This window comes from Lytechinus variegatus, chromosome 14 (assembly GCF_018143015.1).
Source record: "Lytechinus variegatus isolate NC3 chromosome 14, Lvar_3.0, whole genome shotgun sequence".
NCBI classification, from domain to species: Eukaryota; Metazoa; Echinodermata; class Echinoidea; order Temnopleuroida; family Toxopneustidae; genus Lytechinus; species Lytechinus variegatus.
In genome coordinates, this window is record NC_054753.1 from 24,239,931 (window position 1) to 24,255,721 (window position 15,791).

General features: G+C 38.0%; 1 protein-coding gene across 1 annotated transcript in view; it reads right to left on the reverse strand.

The window, feature by feature from the left end:
• The window catches only part of LOC121427286, a 65,018-nt gene extending 49,237 nt beyond the window's left edge, over positions 1-15,781 (reverse strand). The window contains exon 1 of the mRNA XM_041623623.1: positions 15,657-15,781. The gene's annotated coding sequence lies outside the window, so the exon portion shown is untranslated. The remainder of the gene's footprint in view (positions 1-15,656) is intronic.
• Positions 15,782-15,791: the final 10 nt, after the last annotated feature.

Consider the following 15,791-nt stretch of genomic DNA (forward strand, 5'->3'; position numbering starts at 1 on the left):
CAGTTTCAAAAGAGGTGGTCAATATGTGGTAGTCTCACCCTATATATCCGTACACGATTTAGGGCTAAGTTCAGAGATGCCAAGTTCAAAAAAATGTTATGTGTGAGATTTTCATGACTCGACGTCTCTGTGCGCTCGCGGCCAGTACTTACACTCATACGTTGCGAAAGTTGCGCGCGCATGAGATATGGGCTTCAAAACCATGCGATGCACGCACGCGATTCATCGTATCACATACTAGCTGTGCGCTGACTGCACTCTCGATTCGTCTCGCATGCCGAGCTAGACGCGAAGGCGGTCGGCCTGTCGTATAATCTGGCGAATAATGCTACTTTTTCTCCTTTCTTTCTGTCGGGTCCCGATGCGTGAGAAAAATGGGTGCCATGCGTGAGATCATGAGATGGACCCTTTGTGCGTGAGACTTGGTAGCTCTGTAAGTTAGATCACTGATCAGCTAGAAGGAAACACTCCTAGTACCAATGAGGTCCAAACATTAACATGTATGGACCTCATAGGCGACATTACCCAAAAATATGGGTTAGACAATGCTGTTCTGATTTCCAACCCAAGACTTTGGTAAATGTACGCCTTAATACAAATTGGAGTTAAGTGATATGACTTTCATTTGGTGGGGAGACATTAAAAGTATTAATTAAGTAGTTCAAATTAAAATAGATTATCATTAAACTTACATTTCAGGCCCTTTTTGTTGATTTTCGGTGAGCGTTCCACACAGCTGCAACGAGTGATCAACTCCGAAGTGATACGCGAACTGGTCAGCTGATCGGTCAGGTGATCGGTAGATTATCTTTTTGTCATAATTTATGTAAAGCGTATCAATCTTCAGTATCTTGATTCCAAAGTATCAGTATTGCAGATAAATATAATTATTGATTGGAATCAGTGGCGGATCGGGGGGGTGGGGGTGGGGGTGAGCATTTCTGGCGGATCGGGGGGGTGGGGGTGGGGGTGAGCATTTCTGCCCGATCCCCTATTGAGATTTGTAGTAAATATTTTGGAATTAAATACGTTGTTCATACTAGTTATGCGACCCCTCCCTTATGATGATCACAGCATTATTTGTAATGGGGATATTTCGTTCATAATTATTCTTGTCTCTTCTTTCTCTTTTTTAGCCTTTTTTTGCTTGTTAAAACCTTTTTTTCCTTTTTTTTGGGGGGGGCTCGCCAAATTTTACGTGGGTCAAAATTACCTTCATTTTTTTAGTGACAATCTTTTTTTCATTTGTCCAGTTCTACGCGAGACAAAATTACCTTCGATCATTATTATAGTTAAAAACTTTTTTTTATTTTTTATTTATTTATTTTTTTTTTTTTTTGGGGGGGAGGTTGCCAAATATCACGCGAACGTTTTTCAGCTTTTACTGTTTTATTCGACTTATAATTGTTACATATAAGAATAATTGTAGAAGAATTGTGAAAGCAATTACATTTATCTATTAGTTATTTCCCTTTAAGGATAGCCAAGAATTGTAAAGAACATTCCAGGATGTCTTATTATGCAGGCCTTGCCTATTTAAAGGCCAAGGAGTTTTATTGTTGAATAAGGAAAAGCCAAACAATAGAATTGTATTGGTAGTGGAAATGAATAGGCTTAGGTATTTTGTTTACACTGTTGATTTCAATGAGGTCATTCAAGAGTGTTCTGGATTTTGACTGCTCCTGAAAGGAGAAAGTTCTTTTGGAAGACAATTCTAGAAGCTTGTAGATTAGTCGAAATTTGAGAATGATCTAGAACACTTGTAATTAGTATAAAAGCTGCAGATTTTTCAAGATGATCATCACATCATATTAGATCACACCATCACATCATATGAGAGCAGGAGATCACATCACATCATATGAGATCACTTCACCAGATCAGATCAGAGCAGTTTATGCATCAATGAACTGTTTGCAGTTATTTTGAGAGAGAAATTATCAGTTCTCATCGAGATCATCAACATCATCAACCTGTTCAATGAACACGTTTCAACCCATGGATTGCTGAAATTAACTGTTAATCATCATCAACATCGTCTTCACGGACATTTCAACTCGTTGCAGTGACTCTTATTATTCATCGGACTTCAACATCAGTTTCATCATCGCCATCATTGTGAATTTTCACGGTCAACTAGGATTTTATCATTTGGATTATTACTTGGATATAGTATCATCACTTCGGGATTTTACATCGGACACTTCAAGAGATTTATGTAAGATCATTATTTGTTTTATTTATGTATAATTATTTCCTGTAATAAAAAAAGGAAAATTTAAACTTTATATGTAAAAATCTTTGTTATTTGTTGCAGTATCGTAACAAATAATTTTGGGGGCTTGTCCGGGAAACAAAAACCAAATTTGTACAAGCCAGTTTGAAACTAAAACCAGTTGTCCGGGAAACGAAAACCAAATTTGTACAAGCCAAGGCAATTTGAAACGAAAACCAAATTTGTAAAAGCCAATTTGAATTGGAAACATTTTGGAAATTTTTGGAAAGTTCTAGAATATACTGTACTGTGTTATTACTTGGTTGTATTTGTGTATATTCACTATGGCTACATTTGATGTTGAAGAATTTCTTGCAATGACAGAATTGTCATATGATCATTTGAAGTCACTGAAGAAAGATGATTTGATAACAGTTTGTGATCATTTGGGTGTATCTCTAGCCCCAGGTTTAAAGAAGGCAGAGATAATTGACTTGTTAGCTAGTCACATGAAGCTTACAGAGGAGCCTGAAACTTCTATCAATATGTCAGAGGATGCTCAGATCCAACTGGCAAACATTGAATTGGAAAAGGAAAGAATCAAAGAAAACCTTGAAATGGAGAAAATAAACATTGAAAAGGAGAGAATGAGATTGGAGTACCAGTTAAAGTTGAAAGAAATGGAGTTAGCTCATGCAAATACTAACTCTGCGAAAGATAAATCTCCCCAAGTCTTTGATGTGGCGAAAAACATTCGCCTTGTGCCAAAATTTGATGAAGAGGGAGTTGATACATATTTTGTGTCATTTGAAAAAGTGGCCAAGAGACTGAATTGGCCCGAGGAATACTGGACTCTTCTCCTCCAAAGTGTTTTCGTTGGAAAGGCTGCAAAAGTCTATTCTTCACTCTCTGAAACGCAATCATATGACTATGCTACAGTAAAAGAAACAATTCTCAATGCATATGAGTTAGTACCAGAAGCGTACAGACATAAATTTAGGAACATGCAAAGACAATCAGGCCAGACTTATGTTGAATTTGCTAGGGAACAAGAAATGATGTTCGATAAGTGGTACAGATCACTGAAAGTTGACAAAGATTTTGTTCACCTTAGGGAAGTTGTCCTCCTAGAAGAATTCAAAAAGAGTCTTCCTTTTGGCATTAAATCTCACTTAGATGACCATAGAGTTACTGAAGTCAGTAAAGCAGCCATAGTAGCTGATGAATTTGAGGTCACACATAAAGGTAGTGGAGATAGGCCTCCTTTCAAGAATTATTGGAAAAAGAAAGGTAAAGGGTCATTTGAATCCCACAATAAACCTAGTGAGGGAAAATATGCAAGCAAGGACAAAGACGCTAATAAGAATCAGGCTAGTGGGGGCACAGAATCAACCAAACGGTCTGAGAGTCGTAGTTCCAAAATTTGTACTCATTGTCATAAATCGGGACATTTGAAAGAATCATGTTGGAAATTGGTTGGAATGCCAACCAAAACTAAGAAAGACATGGGTTTTGTCAAGCAAACAAGTGTTCCCTCGATGGAGTTTGTTCCATCAGAGCCCAATCAAGATGTTGAGAGTGTTTCTCTGGTATTTGCTGATAAAGTCAAGCAGGTTGATGAAACTTTTAGAAGTTTTTTGCATGATGGTGAAGTATCCCCTTGTTCGACTGGTGCTGCTGGTAGGTCAGTGGTGATCCTTAGGGATACAGGGGCTGCACAGTCCCTGATGGTGCCAGGTGATTCGGCTCTTCCTCCGGAGAGTTCAGAAAAGGCCAACGTCTTAGTTCAAGGTATTGGCCCAAATTTCATGTCGGTTCCTTTGCATAAGGTCGACTTAAAGTGTGACCTAGTTAGTGGTCCTGTGACTGTTGGTGTCGTTCCAGAATTACCCATGAAAGGTGTTGATTTCTTGTTAGGTAACGACTTGGCTGGAGATAAAGTTGTTGCATCTCCAGTGGTTTCGGAAAAGCCCGTTGAGGTAGCTGAAACTGAATTGTTGCAGGAAGATTTTCCAGGGATTTTCCCGGATTGTGTTGTTACTAGGTCTCAGACTCGTAGAGCTGAAAAGGATGATGCGGAATCTGCTGATGTAGAGGAGAGTACTGATGTCTGGTTAGCTGAAACCTTTTTCAAGGATTTGAATGGGGATAGTGTTGAAGGCTCTGTTGCTAACAATGATAGTTTGTTTAGTAAATCCTCCCTTGTACAGGCACAACAGGCAGACCCAGAATTAAAAAGCTTGTCACAAAAAGCATGTTCTGAGGCTGAGGCTGATAAGGTTCCTGAGTGTTTTTATGTCAAAGATGACATTTTGATGAGGAAATGGAGACCTCCCCGGAGACCAGCTGATGAAGATTGGTGTATAATTCACCAGGTTGTAGTTCCTCCTTGTTACCGCAGATATTCTGAAAATGGCTCATGAGTTACCTATGGCAGGTCATGTCGGTATTCGGAAGACAGAAGATAGAATTATGAGGCATTTCTATTGGCCTAAGATGCACAAAGATGTTGTGCATTTCTGTAAGACATGTCACACATGTCAGATTATTGGTAAGGCACAGCCTTCTATCAAGCCTGCTCCATTGATACCCATTCCTGCATTTGATGAACCTTTTACTAGGGTTCTTGTTGATTGTGTCGGACCCTTACCCAGAACGAGGTCGGGTCACAGATTTCTCCTGACGATTATGGACTTGTCTACACGGTTTCCAGAGGCGATACCTTTGAGGAGTATCACTGCGAAGACAGTGGTGCAGGCGTTGGTGCAGTTTTTCACTAGGTACGGTCTGCCGAAGGAAATTCAATCTGATCAAGGGTCAAATTTCATGTCAGGAATATTTCAGCAAGTTATGAAGGAGTTGGGAATAAAGCAGATTAAGTCTTCTGCTTATCACCCACAGTCCCAAGGAGCGTTAGAACGCTATCATCAGACTTTGAAGACCATGATTAGGGCTTATTGTGAAGACTATCCCGATGACTGGGATAAAGGGATCTCATTCCTACTGTTTGCAACCAGGGATTCCCCGAATGAGTCCACAGGTTTCAGTCCATTTGAATTGGTCTATGGTCATGAGGTTAGGGGTCCTCTAAAGCTTATCAAAGAGAGGTTTATGGTTCAGGATGATGATGTAAACCTTCTAGACTATGTGTCAAAATTTAGAGAAAGGCTCTCAAAAGCTTGTGATGTGGCTAAGGAACACTTGAAAGAGTCGCAGGGAAAAATGAAAGCTCAAGCTGACAAAAATGCAAAAGAGCGAAGTTTCAAGCCTGGAGACAAAGTATTAGTGTTGTTGCCTTTGCAAGGTGAGCCCTTGAAAGCTAGGTTTAGTGGTCCCTACATAGTCAAAAAGAAATTGAATGATGTCAACTATGTGATCAGTACCCCTGATCGAAGAAAGTCTCAAAGAGTTTGTCATGTAAACATGTTAAAAGAATACTTTGAGCGAGAGGCTAGTCAGCCAATAGGTACAACACAGGTCAAAGAAGAAGAAAAACATGTAAATGTACATGAAGAAGAATACCATGGAAAGACAGATAATGAATTGTCTTATACAGATGTATCTAAGAACGAACCATGTGGTGTAAAGTTATCTAACTCAGAGATGTTAGGAAACATGGATGAGGCATTAAAACACCTGCCTGAAGATCAAAGAAATGATATATCTGGCCTGTTAAGAGAATATGAGAATGTATGTAAAGACAAACCAGGTCGTACACCTTTAACTGTACATGATGTAGACGTAGGTGATGTAAGACCTATCAAACAGAATCCTTATAGGCTCAATCCAAGCAAGTTGGAAATGGTGAATAAGGAAATACAGTTTATGTTAGATAATGACATAATCGAACCGAGTCAGAGTAGTTGGAGTTCTCCCATTGTAATGGTTCCAAAGCCAGACGGCTCTCAGAGATTTTGCATTGATTACCGAAAGGTAAATGCAGTAACTAAGACTGACTCGTATCCAATTCCTAGGTTAGAAGATTGTATTGATAGGGTTGGAAATTCTGCCTATATCACAAAGATAGACTTGCTTAAAGGATATTGGCAAGTGCCACTGACTGACCGAGCCAAAGAGATATCAGCCTTTGTTACACCTGAAGGCTTGTTTCAATGCAAAGTCATGCCTTTTGGAATGAAAAATGCACCAGCAACCTTCCAAAGGTTGACAAATCAAGTGATTGCCGGACTTGACAATTGTGTCGTATACATTGACGACATCCTAATATACAGTGATACTTGGAATGATCATCTGAATCATTTGCGAGCACTGTTTGACAGGCTGGACAAAGCCAATCTAGTAGTGAATCTGATGAAGAGTGAATTTGCCAAGGCAAAAGTCACATATCTTGGTCATGTGGTTGGTCAAGGGCAAGTGCTACCAAGAGAAGCCAAGATACAAGCTATCTTAGACTTCCCAATTCCCACAACTAAGAAAGAATTGCTCAGATTCTTAGGTATGAGTGGCTTCTACAGGAAATTTGTTCCAAATTTCAGTACAGTGGTTAGTCCTCTGACAAACCTGCTGAAGGCAAAAGTGAAGTATGTTTGGTCTGACGAATGTCAAAGATCGTTTGAGAAATTAAAGGCCATTTTGGTGAATGAGCCTGTTTTGGCAGCTCCAAACTTCACAAAGCCGTTCAAAGTAGCTATTGATGCATGTGATGTTGGAGTAGGAGCAGTATTGCTCCAAGAAGATGAAGAAGGCATCGAAAAACCAGTGTGCTACTTCTCTAAGAAACTCAATCGGTTTCAAAAGAAATACTCAACTATTGAAAAAGAGGCCCTGAGTCTCGTACTAGCCCTTCAGCAGTTTGAGGTGTATCTAACCAATGGAGAGATTACAGTCTATACAGACCACAATCCTCTTGTGTTTTTGGAGAAATTCAAAACAAAGAATCAAAGACTGTACAGATGGAGCCTAATGCTCCAACCATTCCCTTTGAAAATTGTACACATAAAGGGAAAGAATAATGTAATTGCTGATGCTCTATCAAGAGTATAAAAAGTGAAATTATTCATGATTTTGACCAAGTGTGTCATTTGAAGAAAACATTTTTGATGTTCATTTATTTTAACATGTTCATTAAGTACTATATCTTTGTACACGATAACTGTAAACAATTTATCAAGATGAGTTTGAACAGTTAAAAGAAAAAGTAATCTTAAAGAAACCTTTACTACGGTAAAGCTTTCTTTTCCCCGGTGGGGGAGGTGTTATATATAAGAATAATTGTAGAAGAATTGTGAAAGCAATTACATTTATCTATTAGTTATTTCCCTTTAAGGATAGCCAAGAATTGTAAAGAACATTCCAGGATGTCTTTTTATTATGCAGGCCTTGCCTATTTAAAGGCCAAGGAGTTTTATTGTTGAATAAGGAAAAGCCAAACAATAGAATTGTATTGGTAGTGGAAATGAATAGGCTTAGGTATTTTGTTTACACTGTTGATTTCAATGAGGTCATTCAAGAGTGTTCTGGATTTTGACTGCTCCTGAAAGGAGAAAGTTCTTTTGGAAGACAATTCTAGAAGCTTGTAGATTAGTCGAAATTTGAGAATGATCTAGAACACTTGTAATTAGTATAAAAGCTGCAGATTTTTCAAGATGATCATCACATCATATTAGATCACACCATCACATCATATGAGAGCAGGAGATCACATCACATCATATGAGATCACTTCACCAGATCAGATCAGAGCAGTTTATGCATCAATGAACTGTTTGCAGTTATTTTGAGAGAGAAATTATCAGTTCTCATCGAGATCATCAACATCATCAACCTGTTCAATGAACACGTTTCAACCCATGGATTGCTGAAATTAACTGTTAATCATCATCAACATCGTCTTCACGGACATTTCAACTCGTTGCAGTGACTCTTATTATTCATCGGACTTCAACATCAGTTTCATCATCGCCATCATTGTGAATTTTCACCGGTCAACTAGGATTTTATCATTTGGATTATTACTTGGATATAGTATCATCACTTCGGGATTTTACATCGGACACTTCAAGAGATTTATGTAAGATCATTATTTGTTTTATTTATGTATAATTATTTCCTGTAATAAAAAAAGGAAAATTTAAACTTTATATGTAAAAATCTTTGTTATTTGTTGCAGTATCGTAACATAATCAAATATTAAATGGGGCTTACCACAGTTTTTTTAAAGTCAATTCATAAGAATATTCGTCCTCGGGATTTGAGCTTTCTTTCATGAAATATCAATTTTTTTCATGATTACCAAAAATACTTAAAATTTTTTATCGGTGTATGCCTATAAAGCTTTAGCTCATGCGTTGCGCCTGCCATATTTTAATGCTGATCAACTTTATGCTTTTAATGAATTCCTAAAAACAATAAATTCTCAGATCATCAATTTTGTCGCAATCGAATAATTCGATTGCGTCTCTCTATCAGTTTTGAATATTCATAAAAAATATCAGCTCGTGCTTTTTGCTCATAATATTTTGATTAGTAAATTCTTCTCTTATATAATCGAGTCGGATAGATAGATAACTAGAGAGAGAGAGTTGGGGGGGTCCCTCAGCTACTTGTCCTCGCTTATTTGTTATTATTTGTTATTATGCTCATGTTGTGAGAGCTTTGTGTTTTCACATTTTTTTCTTTTTCAACCTTTTTATTGTCTCGGAGCTTCCCTCTATTTCTTTACACTATATAATGTAGTCCTTTTTACCTCATTGTTTCAATCATTGGCGGCGGAAGCCCCAAATTTTAGGAGGGGACAACCTAAAAAATTTTGACAAGCAAAAAAAAAGGCTCTCAACCCAAACATTTTAGGGGGGACGTAGGAAAATAAATTGACAAGCAAAAAAAAAAAAAGGTCAACAACAAATTTAGGGGGGAACGTCCCCGCTTCCGCCGCCTATGGTTTCAATTCTTTTTTTGTTCTCATTTCAATGAAAACATCATTATTAAACTGACGTACATGTAGAAGACTTTATTACGAAATTTTGACATTGTTTTGTTTCATTTGTTTGGCTTTCTTTTTTTCTTCTCCTCATCTTCTTTTTCTTCTTACTTTTTCCCTTTCCTTATTTTCTCTTCAGTATTTCATTCAGGTATCCGCCAATTTATACAACACCAAGCATATAGAGGCGGATAATCAGTGAGGGAGCATGACGGTGTGCCGCTCTAAAAAAAAGGAGGAATATTGGAAGAAAAAAAAGAAGGGATGGGGAAAAAATAAAGAAAGAAAAAAGATGATGATGGCAATGACGATGATGAAAATTATCTTGGTGATGATGATGGTTGTGGTGACGGTTGTGGTGATGATGATGGTGATGCTAATGATAGTGGTGATGATGATGATGACGAGATGTAATTTTGTTATTTTGTCTTTGAAAAAATTAAGTAGTGCAAAGTTGAATTCATTTAAAGTTTATTATGAAAATAGCAGAAAAAAAATTGGTATGCGTTCGAGGAAAATCCATCCCCCAGTAATCTTTTTCAAAGGTAAGATTTTTTTTTTGCCCGGGGGGGGGCCACTTCCATTCACGAGTGGATACCATGCGCGACCATGGGGTCTCGAAAAGCACCCTAAACACGTAATTTCCATATTCTGAAAATGCACCCCTTAACAAGTATTGGCGTGTGAAACCCTACCCTTAACAAGTATTGGAAACAAAACGATACTCTTGGCAAATATTCCCTGAAATGAACCCCTAAACAAGTACAGGAATGTTTTATTGTTACGGGTCCTTCGGTCGTCGGCTTTACCTTATTTGGTTTAGTACGACCCCACCTTCTACACCTCGCGCAAATCGGACTCTAAACACGAAGTGTTGGAGCAAAAAGGACATCCTTTATAAAACATTTTGATTTTGTTTTATCATCCCCGCAAATTAGACCCTAAACACGACGGTTTTCCTAGCGAATTAATAGATACCCTTTTTTCGTTATTTTTGTGTTTTTGACACCCTTATCACGTTACGTAGGTAACGTGCCCTATCGTGAAAAGGACATCCTTTTTACGTTTTTTTTGGTCGCGCATGGTATCCACTCGTCAATGTAAGTGGCCCCCCCCCCCCCGGGTTTTTTTGTGACGGCGTAGGCCTTTGCAAGCAGCTATTATTATGGTAAAAAAGTAAATGAAATGTCAAGAAATACATGATAATGATTTTTATGGTACATTTTAGTAGGCCTATATCAATTCATACTTGTTATCAAAAAGAAAAAAGTGGGTCGTTACGGACCATTAAAAATGGGAAATTTGGGCATTTTATATTTAGGAAAGAGCAACTGCTTGTTATAGACGTCACAATAAATCAAGCATTCTAAATTCTATCAACTCCATTTTTTGTCAAATAACACCTTCATCGATATTTTGAAATGATTTTTCTCATATTTTCATCATCTTTTTATCAGGGTGAAATTCCCCTTTAATTTACAAAACAGATTCGCAAACAATATCAAGAGTAGTGGGAGGCAAGGGTGGAAATCTAAGGTAGGGGACCAGGGGCTGGAAAACAGGCAAAAAAAAAACAAAAACAAACTAACAAAAAAAAAAAAAAAAGGAAGGTTTATCACCCCCAAAAGAAGGTCGTCTCGTCCAAAATACATGTTTTACTTCGATTTAAATGATGTAGGCCTATTTCTTTCCATCATATATAAAAGAACAAAAATAGTAGGGGGACATTTGATAATGTGCCCCTACTATTTTGGGTTAGGGGGAAGTGTCCCCCTGGGATTTGCGCCCATGTGGGTGGGGGGTGTTGCACCTCCTTTCGGAATCATTATGGAACAGTGTGAATAGTCGCTGTGATTTCGATCTCATACCTATAAAAAAAATAGAACAGAAGAACGCCTTGACCACAGGCCAAAATGCCTAACAATTTTTCCGCGGCATTAGCGACTCTCGTAAGGGGCGCTCCATTTATAAATAAAGTTGCATGTGTAGCTGTCTATGGCAACAGAATCTATCGCAGAATTGAAACCAGAAGCGTGGGAATTTTCAAGAAAATTCAAGAAAAGAACCGGTGAGTACCGATTTAACAGTACTAATCTAATTAGTTACATGTATTGAATTATAAGAATATTCAATTTTTCGTGAAACAAAGCTTAGTTCTAAGCTAGGGCGGCCCAAATGCGCGTGAGTGGAGTCCCAGTTTCTTAACACGGGTAAGTACACTCTAGGCGACACCGCAATACTTACCCGTGTTAAGAAACTGAGACTCCACTCACGCGCATTTGGGCAGCCCTAGCTTAGAACTAAGCTTTCTTTCCGTAAAAAATCTTTATTCTTATGATTCAATAAATGTTAATGAATATATAATTACTCTTAAATCGGTACTCACCGGTTCTTTTCTTGAATTTTCTGCCAAATTCCCACGCTTCTGGCTTCAATTCTGCGATGGATTCTGTTGCCATAGACAGCTACACATGCAACTCTATTTATAAATGGAGCGCCCCTTACGAGAGTTGTTAATGCCGCGGAAAAATTGTTAGGCATTTTGGCCTGTGGTCAAGGCGTTCTTTTGTTCTATTTTTTTTATAGGTATGAGATCGAAATCACAGCGACTATTCACACTGTTCCATAATGATTCCGAAAGGAGGTGCAGCACCCCCCACCCACATGGGCGCAAATCCCAGGGGGACACTTCCCCCTAACCCAAAATAGTAGGGGCACATTATCAAATGTCCCCCTACTATTTTTGTTCTTTTATATATGATGGAAAGAAATAGGCCTACATCATTTAAATCGAAGTAAAACATGTATTTTGGACGAGACGACCTTCTTTTGGGGGTGATAAACCTTCCTTTTTTTTTTGTTAGTTTGTTTTTTTTTTTTTTTGCCTGTTTTCCAGCCCCTGGTCCCCTACCTTAGATTTCCACCCTTGCCTCCCACTACTCTTGATATTGTTTGCGAATCTGTTTTGTAAATTAAAGGGGAATTTCACCCTGATAAAAAGATGATGAAAATATGAGAAAAATCATTTCAAAATATCGATGAAGGTGTTATTTGACAAAAAATGGAGTTGATAGAATTTAGAATGCTTGATTTATTGTGACGTCTATAACGAGCAGTTGCTCTATCCTAAATATAAAATGCCCAAATTTCCCATTTTTAATGGTCCGTAACGACCCACTTTTTTCTTTTTGATAACAAGTATGAATTGATATAGGCCTACTAAAATGTACCATAAAATCATTATCATGTATTTCTTGACATTTCATTTACTTTTTTACCATAATAATAGCTGCTTGCAAAGGCCTACGCCGTCACAAAAAAACCCGGGGGGCCGGGGGGCACTTACATTGACGAGTGGATACCATGCGCGACCAAAAAAAAACGTAAAAAGGATGTCCTTTTCACGATAGGGCACGTTACCTACGTAACGTGATAAGGGTGTCAAAAACACAAAAATAACGAAAAAAGGGTATCTATTAATTCGCTAGGAAAACCGTCGTGTTTAGGGTCTAATTTGCGGGGATGATAAAACAAAATCAAAATGTTTTATAAAGGATGTCCTTTTTGCTCCAACACTTCGTGTTTAGAGTCCGATTTGCGCGAGGTGTAGAAGGTGGGGTCGTACTAAACCAAATAAGGTAAAGCCGACGACCGAAGGACCCGTAACAATAAAACATTCCTGTACTTGTTTAGGGGTTCATTTCAGGGAATATTTGCCAAGAGTATCGTTTTGTTTCCAATACTTGTTAAGGGTAGGGTTTCACACGCCAATACTTGTTAAGGGGTGCATTTTCAGAATATGGAAATTACGTGTTTAGGGTGCTTTTCGAGACCCCATGGTCGCGCATGGTATCCACTCGTGAATGGAAGTGGCCCCCCCGGGCAAAAAAAAAAATCTTACCTTTGAAAAAGATTGGTGGGGGATGGATTTTCCTCAAACGCATACCAATTTTTTTCTGCTATTTTCATAATAAACTTTAAATGAATTCAACTTTGCACTACTTAATTTTTTCAAAGACAAAATAACAAAATTACATCTCGTCATCATCATCATCACCACTATCATTAGCATCACCATCATCATCACCACAACCGTCACCACAACCATCATCATCACCAAGATAATTTTCATCATCGTCATTGCCATCATCATCTTTTTTTCTTTATTTTTTCCCCATCCCTTCTTTTTTTTTCTTCCAATATTCCTCCTTTTTTTAGAGCGGCACACCGTCATGCTCCCTCACTGATTATCCGCCTCTATATGCTTGGTGTTGTATAAATTGGCGGATACCTGAATGAAATACTGAAGAGAAAATAAGGAAAGGGAAAAAGTAAGAAGAAAAAGAAGATGAGGAGAAGAAAAAAAGAAAGCCAAACAAATGAAACAAAACAATGTCAAAATTTCGTAATAAAGTCTTCTACATGTACGTCAGTTTAATAATGATGTTTTCATTGAAATGAGAACAAAAAAAGAATTGAAACCATAGGCGGCGGAAGCGGGGACGTTCCCCCCTAAATTTGTTGTTGACCTTTTTTTTTTGCTTGTCAATTTATTTTCCTACGTCCCCCCTAAAATGTTTGGGTTGAGAGCCTTTTTTTTTGCTTGTCAAAATTTTTTAGGTTGTCCCCTCCTAAAATTTGGGGCTTCCGCCGCCAATGATTGAAACAGGACTACATTATAATATAGTGTAAAGAAATAGAGGGAAGCTCCGAGACAATAAAAAGGTTGAAAAAGAAAAAAATGTGAAAACACAAAGCTCTCACAACATGAGCATAATAACAAATAATAACAAATAAGCGAGGACAAGTAGCTGAGGGACCCCCCCCCCCAACTCTCTCTCTCTAGTTATCTATCTATCTATCCGACTCGATTATATAAGAGAAGAATTTACTAATCAAAATATTATGAGCAAAAAGCACGAGCTGATATTTTTTATGAATATTCAAAACTGATAGAGAGACGCAATCGAATTATTCGATTGCGACAAAATTGATGATCTGAGAATTTATTGTTTTTAGGAATTCATTAAAAGCATAAAGTTGATCAGCATTAAAATATGGCAGGCGCAACGCATGAGCTAAAGCTTTATAGGCATACACCGATAAAAAATTTTAAGTATTTTTGGTAATCATGAAAAAAATTGATATTTCATGAAAGAAAGCTCAAATCCCGAGGAGGAATATTCTTATGAATTGACTTTAAAAAAAACTGTGGTAAGCCCCATTTAATATTTGATTATAAGTCGAATAAAACAGTAAAAGCTGACAAACGTTCGCGTGATATTTGGCAACCTCCCCCCCAAAAAAAAATAAATAAATAAATAAAAAATAAAAAAAAGTTTTTAACTATAATAATGATCGAAGGTAATTTTGTCTCGCGTAGAACTGGACAAATGAAAAAAAGATTGTCACTAAAAAAATGAAGGTAATTTTGACCCACGTAAAATTTGGCGAGCCCCCCCCCAAAAAAAAAGGAAAAAAGGTTTTAACAAGCAAAAAAAGGCTAAAAAGGAGAAAGAAGAGACAAGAATAATTATGAACGAAATATCCCCATTACAAATAATGCTGTGATCATCATAAGGGAGGGGTCGCATAACTAGTATGAACAACGTATTTAATTCCAAAATATTTACTACAAATCTCAATAGGGGGATCGGGCAGAAATGCTCACCCCCACCCCCACCCCCCGATCCGCCACTGATTCCAATCAATAATGACATTTATCTGCAATACTGATACTTTGGAATCAAGATACTGAAGATTGATACGCTTTACATAAATTATGAACGTCTGACAAAAAGATAATCTACCGATCACCTGACCGATCAGCTGACCAGTTCGCGTATCACTTCGGAGTTGATCACTCGTCGCAGCTGTGTGGAACGCTCACCGAAAATCAACAAAAAGGGCCTGAAATGTAAGTTTAATGATAATATATTTTAATTTGAACTACTTAATTAATACTTTTAATGTCTCCCCAACAAATGAAAGTCATATCACGTAACTCCAATTTGTATTAAGGCGTACATTTACCAAAGTCTTGGGTTGGAAATCAGAACAGCATTGTCTAACCCATATTTTTGGGTAATGTCGCCTATGAGGTCCATACATGTTAATGTTTGGACCTCATTGGTACTAGGAGTGGGTAAGTACTGCGTTGTCGCCTAGAGTGGAAGGAAAGTAGAAATCCGGGGGCGAAAGTTTCAGATTTTGGCGGCCTACACACACATGAATGGATAGGAACACCTGGCTTCATTGAGAGTAACCTTACGTTAGTAAATGATTTTTACTCTCCCGAAGCCGCCTGGCTACCCAGGGCTAGGAGGCCAGGTGTTGGGAAACGCCCCCCCCCCCAGCACTCTAGGCCTACACTAAAGTCTACATGTGGGACCACACCTGGATAGAATAAAATTTTATTGGGCATATGAATCATGTTTTGGTCAAATGTGAAGGGAATCATAGCCAATCGCCACTCAATAACTAATTCAGATGATACCTTACGTAGGCCAATTCAGTCACTGCTAAATCCTAAGTTCACTAGATCAAGTCAAGATTCAATATCATTAAAACAGAGACAGAACATTTTCGTAAAACCCGCTCCAGCTCGATCGCATCTCATGCAGTATACGGTATATC